Below are 6,945 nucleotides of genomic sequence, written 5' to 3'. Positions count from 1 at the left end.
ATTTAACTATGGTAATAAACACATTAGAGTTTAAAACTTTCAGTAAACAGAAGTCATGCTTAGAAAGTCAGACACACGTTATGTGGCAATGCCTCTTAGAAATTTTAAGGTGTCAGAACCAAATTTGTTGTGGATTAATTTTTCCACAAAGAGAGTTCACAGGATATTCTGGGACCCTCAGAATACACTGGAATATCTCTTACCTAGTAAGTTATATAGGCATATATGTAATTTTGATTTTATTGTTTTGAGGATGAAGAATTGTGACATGACAAACCTTTTAAATAACTTGACATTGGTTTTACTTTGCTATTATAGTGAATGAAGAGTGTTGAAACTGTTTTTACCCTCCTTTTGCTGTAGCTGGCATGAAGCTCACATTCAGCTTCTCTAAAGAGAACATAGGATAGACAATTTACGTCAAAAAAAAGTTAGCAGTTAGCTAAAAGCTTATCCTGGGGAGAGTGGTATACTCTCAGGATAGCAAAGACAACTTTTTAAAGGCATTATTAAAAGTGTTAAGTCTAAAAATTCATTGCAGCCTGGCTGATATGTGTGTGTGTGTGTGTGTGTGTGTGTGTGTGTGTGTGTGTGTGTATTTCTATTATATGGTATGTCGATCACTGTCTTTTAGCCCATTCTGGCAAAGTAAATTTCATTGAAGAATTACATCACAATCTTTAGAGTGATTATAGAGTCACTGTCCAACTTACATATAGACCAGACTGAATACATAAATGTGTCCTATTTTGTGAGAAAGTTTGCTAGCAGCAATTTAGGTGGAATTCCTGGGAATAGGGGAGAAAAGGAGGTACCCAGATGAAAATCTGAAAAATGATAATATATATATATATTACTATATTTGGGCCCTAGCTGCTGCTCTCCTCATATTGCCCTCAAGGTGTTTCAAGAAACTGTAGAGAGGGGGCTGAGCAGTAGTGCAGCAGGTTAAGGGCACATGGTGCAAAGCAGGTTCGAGCCCCCAGCTCCCCACAGGTAGGAGGGTCAGTTCACAAGCAGTGGAGCAGGTCTACAGGTATTTATCTCTCCTGGATTAATGTACCAAACATTTACCCAAAAGTTTAGAGAGTCTTTGTATAAAGCCAAAAGAAAAGAAAAATTTAGGTGAGAGAAAAAAGTGTTCAAAAAGTTTGTAAAGTACATAATGAAATGAGATTCCCAGTGTAATGGGCTTTCAAAATGGTGATCAAAGGTGGCTGAGGACCATGTAGTTAAAGGTGATAATGGCATCAAACATCACAGCAAATAAAGATGGCCACTGGCCATGTGACAGTCTAAAATGGCTGCCCTTATGTGGTGTAGGAAAAATAGGACCACTCTCAGGGCTGAAGTGAGGAAGGTAACATAAAGACAGTAAACCAAGAGGAGAAAAATACTGGAACCAGTGGTGCATAGGGATGTTTAGTACAGACTCATGATAAGGAAATAACCACAGAGTTATTTATTGACATATAAAAATAACTATTTTTAGTGTAAAGACCATGATCCCAAAGGCTAGAAAGCTCAAACTGTAAGATGGAAATGTAGTCTCAAAGAAACATTCCTAGTATAGAAGTTAGATAAGTAAAGATCATGATCTTGAAACAGGAAAGGACCTAAGAAATGTCCTCAAGAGGGTACAGAGAATTTATCACATGGAAAGACATCTTGTAGTTTTAGCAAAGAGCTTCTTTAGAGAAAGGATATAGATCCAGACATGAAGAGAAAAACAAAAACATAAACTACACGTGGCTGGGGTGGCTTGTGCATGCAGGAAGACAGGAAAAAAAAAAAAGGAGAAAATGGGACAAATAAAAAGAAGCTTCAGTGAAAAGCTGCATACAAGGAACCATGTGTCAGTCACTCTTGTGGAAATTTACACGGCAAGTACTGCCTTTCGATGCTGTCTCCTCCCCCATCAAAAGATACTGTGAAGAAAAAAAAAAAAAGGATGCTGTTGTCTTCTGCAGAGTCATGCTGTAGGGAGCGCCATGCTCTATTCCCAACTAAACAAAAACAAAACTGTTGAGGGACAGGAGGTAGCTGCAGGGTACCACTCAGAAAATGGGAGTGGTAACAGGTGTGGCTTGGAAAGGTGAAGGTGATGACGATTGGGTTGTTATGAATTAGACCTGTGAGCGTGGCTCCTGTTCTCAGCTAGATGAGCCCTGGGTCAACATGTGAGTAAAATAGCTTGGGGGATTCGCTCTCTTTCTGTCTTTGTTCTCTCTTTTGCCCAGGTCATCATATGAGTTAGAGCTCTAAAGGGCTTCTTTGTCCCTCTCTTTCTCATTCTCTTTCTCTTTTTAGCCTAACGTGTGAATGTTTTCAATTTTTCCAGAGTAAAGTTTAAAATTCCTGTTGAGATAATGTGTGAACAACCGACTTTTAAATGTTGAGGAAACAAGCGCCATCTTTCTCCCAATACAAAACAAAAAAAAAAAAAAAAAAGAAAAGAAAAAAAAAAAAGAAAGAAAGGTGCCGCGGACCACCACAGCAGATGAGCAGCATGAGAGTCAGGGGTCTTGAAGGCAAACTCCCCAGTGGGTCAGGAGTCGGCGCAAGGGAGAACAGGTAGACACCACACTCTATTGGAGGGTGAATCTGGACTCATTTTAATAGTGAAACTGCATTAGCTTTTATACTTTTTCAGGTTACATTCAGGTTGTCTAAACAACTAGCTCATAAGGAAGTAGCAATAAGCATCATAGTCTTGTGGCTTTGGCAGGCTACATGTTACTCCCCTATTTCTGTAAAGAATGGTACAATACTTAGTATCACCCTGTTCTCAGGGAGGTCATACCCAGAATTGTTTTTGACTATTGCTGAGGGCTTTTTCTATCATTAATCTTCTACGGGGGGGGGGGGGGGGGTCTACGGATCTTTGCCTAGTCGTGGACCACTGCTCATCTAGATCAGGTAAAGTTTAACTATTAATCTGTCTTTGTTTTGATACGTCAACTTGTACCAGGGAGGCCTCAATCTCTGCATTCTTTCTTTGAGGGGCAAGTCATAACATGACTTCTTTTGTCTGTTTATGTTGACCCACCTTCCCCACTTTCATAATGTAACTTTCAAATATGCCCCTGTGTAAGGAAGAGGGGGTGCTTCTGACTCTCCATTCCCACCAGGCACTGCCAAAGTGCTATTAATCAATTGTGACAGTATAATTATTTGTAACAATAACGGAGGGAGAATGCGTTGTCCCATTCTTGTCCTCCTGCCCAGCTTCCTTGAAGTCTGAATGCAGGTCCAGAGGAGATGACTCTGTCATACTCCCTGGCATTCTTGATGGGGCACCACAGAAAGGGACAATAAAAATTTCTCAGTGGCTGCTGCTGTGGTGGCAGATGGCCTGTTGCAAGCAGGTGACTGACATCTCAGGAAACCTGCCATCTGCCAGCAAAGCTAGGACAGGTGAGTAGCACCCTGGTTTCTTTCACTAAAGGGGTGCCCAGTCTGTATTTTCACATCAGTTCTGGGGACATGCTCATCTGATCACCAGGTGATACCAGCCCTTAAGCTGGTAGAGAGCCAGGAAGGAAGTGAAACCCCACTGCCCAAAATGGAAGCACAGAAGAAAGAAGCAAAAGATAAAAAACAAACAAAAAAAAAAACTTAAAAAGGCAGAGGTGTAAAGTTCAAATCTAGAAAAGTAGAAACAATTAGAAGATCTCTTTGCACCCACTGGGGTGTTAAGCTCCTGAGTAAAAGAGAACCAATAAACTCAATAAGCTGTCCCAGAGAGTCCTCCTCCCCCTCTTAGAACCTGACTCCAAAAAAATTCTGCCTTTGGGGAAACTGCTGCAGAGCCAGGAAGTCTAGTGAAGCAGGAAGTCACCTCCTTCCTCTCAAAAGCCCTGCTCCATGGTGGGGATGGTGTGAAGTTACAGGGGAGGAAGATATAATAAAAGTAGAAAAGGCTGTAATGGGATATGAATAAAATAAATAAAATTGCCTCCATCTGTCCCACTTCTTGATGGGTGACTGAGGCTTCTTGGAGAAACCTGGTCTCCTTGGGGGGTGTGTGCTGTCTGCAGGGTTGTAGCTAGGATCCAGAAGTTTAATCCTAAGCACCACCCTTAGCCAGGGATGATCAGTAGTCTTGTCTCTCTTTCTCTTATCTCTGTTTCTCATGAAAATAATCTTAAATAAGTAGAGGATAAATACTGTTACAGATTTTTTTTATCACTTTTGATTTAAATAATCTGTCTTCTCAGGAAGACAGTGGGGAAGGAAATATTTATGAAAAATACATATGTCTCTATAAAATGAGAAGTTGTATAACTACATGTCGTTTGGCACCGCAGAGAAGAGAGAGAGGAGGTCCGGGGCGAAGAGGGAACACAAATCTTTATTTGCACTGGCACCTCAGAGTTGGGTGCAAGAGAAACAGGTTGGGCCATGTGGAGCTAGCAAAAACAGCTGCCTCACACAGTAGCCTTTCCTGTGTCTAAACACAGAAGTGGAACGCCGGCAAGAGAGAGAGGTGTGGAAGAAGAAGGGCTTTTATAGGAGTAGCTTTCGCGACAATGGGAAGGGGGAGAAGTAACCATAGCACTCCAGGATAGTATAATAACTCTCATGAGAATGGGAGGGGGGAGGAGTAACCAAAGCACTCCAAATATCGCAGGGAAATAGACAATGCCCTGAGGGCACAACATGGTGGAACAGGCACTCCGAGAATGTCCCAACTCTTGCAGGAACTAGCAGTAGCCTGGGGGGACAACATGGCAGATGTGACTGCATCTGCACAATTTCCCAGCATCTCCCCCTTTCCTTTTATCTAATGGCCAGGACAACAGTCTGTAAAGTCTATGAACTACTCAGGGTCAGTCTATGAAAAACCAGTGATGTGAAGGGAAGGAAGCTGCACCAGCAGGCTGGGCTAGCTTTGCGGCAGTGAACAGAGACTCGCGGACACACGGCTGGGCAGAGAAGCTATCTTTCTTTATTCACGAAGAACAATTCATAAACTAACCCAAACCAATCACCACACAGATCTGTCCTGCATCCTTCTCCTCCAGCGGCCGTGCCAAGAACTCCAGAACTACCTAGCATAGGTAGCGGGGAGAAAGACAGGTGCAAAACTAGCAAGGGCCAAACCAATTCTCCTGGTAGGGGGAGAGCGAGACCAAACCAATGTGAAGCATAGCAACAACTGCACATGGTGTTCAGTGTAAATCTTTAAAGTCCCATGTTGTGACTTAATTACCTTTTTCTCTTTGAACTCATCAGTTATAAGAATGTGATATTCCTAGTCAGGCAGTAGCACAGCAATTAAGAGCACTTGGCACAAAGCATAAGTATCCCCATTTGCAGGGGAGTCACTTCACAAGAGGTTGAAGCAGATCTGCAAGTGCCAAAAATAAATTAATAATAAAAGTAAAAAAGCAGTTGTCTAGTGAGGGCTCTAAATAAGTTGTGTGCCTCTATTGAAGCGCCTGTGGCTAGAAGAATGTGATATTCCTCTCTATAAATATAATGCTTATGATGACATCATAGATTATCAGGCAGAACACCTAAGAATGCCATAAGTATATTTATATTGGTATGTTTATTAAAATGGCACTAGTTTATTCAAATTTGAATTACTTCTAGTACAAAAAGTGAACTTAAAAAAGACTTAAATATGTTTCTTAGATTTTGTTGCTTAATGTCAGAAAGGCATTCTCATAAAAAAATCAAGTATTTAATTTTTTATATTATCTTTATTTATTGATTGGATAGACACAGAGACAGTTATAAATTATAACTGCTTCTCCACTGGACATGGGTGTTGGCAGGTCAATCCATACTCCCAGCTTGTTTCTGTCTTTTCCTAGTGGAGTAGAGCTCTGGAGAGGTAGGGTGCAGGGTCATTGGTGAGGTCGTCTGCCCAGGGAAGTCAGGTTGGCATCATGGTAGCATCTGCAACTTGGTGGCAAAGTACTGGAATTGAAGGGTTGACATTCTATGCCTAGCATCTCTGGACATAATCCAAAGTGAAATACGTTCAGATGGTCTTTTATTCATAGCAACATTGAGTGTTTATTTTTTGGTCATTTCTTTTAATTGGGAGGTTAATGGTTTGAAATACAGTTGTTGACATGTGGGTACAATTTCTCATCTCACCAAGATAGATGTCTGCAAAACACTCTCACCTCCAAACTCCAAATAAGGTCCATCATCATATAGCAGGACCTAAAACCCCTCACACCACACCATTTCCCTGTTCTCTTCCCCAGAGCTTCTTGCCTTGGTGAAATACACCAACTAAATCCAAGTTTGATTTTATGTTTTCCCTTTCTGTTCTTTCTTAAGTTCTGCCCATGAGTGTAATCACCCCATATCCATCTTTTATATGGTCTATACATTGTGTCATACATATTCAAAGCACCCTTGACAGAAAATATGTTCCCCATCCCTGCTTCAGGAAATATTCATATTTTCTACAAATATCCTTAAGGAATTCTTGATCTTGTAATGCAAATAATTTCCCAAAGATAATAATTCTGATTATTAATCAAATTAGATTGTTATAAGTAGCTATGGAACTAAGGCATATTCAGACAACAATTTATCAGATGTAGAAGAGAGTCAAGAAGACTTTAGAAAAAAATATATAAAGGTATACTTTTAGATTCCTTTTTCTTTATTATTAGTTCTAATTTTGACAGATACCTGGAGGAATTTGAAGTCGTTTGAGATATAATAATCTTCTTGTTGACTTGCACTAGAATCATAGTTAGTCACTGTATTTTGTCAATGTAGCAAGGGGAGTTTGGAACTCAAAATCAGGAAGAAATACTTTAGAATTTTTTTTTTTTTTTGCACACTAAAAGTGGAGTCTACAAAATGCTTTTTTGGTTAACTTATGCTTGAGTTTCCATCTAGAAATAAGTGAAACACTCTCCCTCCTTATTTTCTCCCTGCTAGTATTTTGTTCTCTTCCAGTCTTTGATA

Source organism: Erinaceus europaeus, chromosome 11 (genome assembly GCF_950295315.1).
Source record: "Erinaceus europaeus chromosome 11, mEriEur2.1, whole genome shotgun sequence".
Taxonomy (NCBI): Eukaryota; Metazoa; Chordata; class Mammalia; order Eulipotyphla; family Erinaceidae; genus Erinaceus; species Erinaceus europaeus.
The sequence above is the reverse complement of the archived record's forward strand: the minus strand, read 5'-3'. Positions refer to the sequence as shown.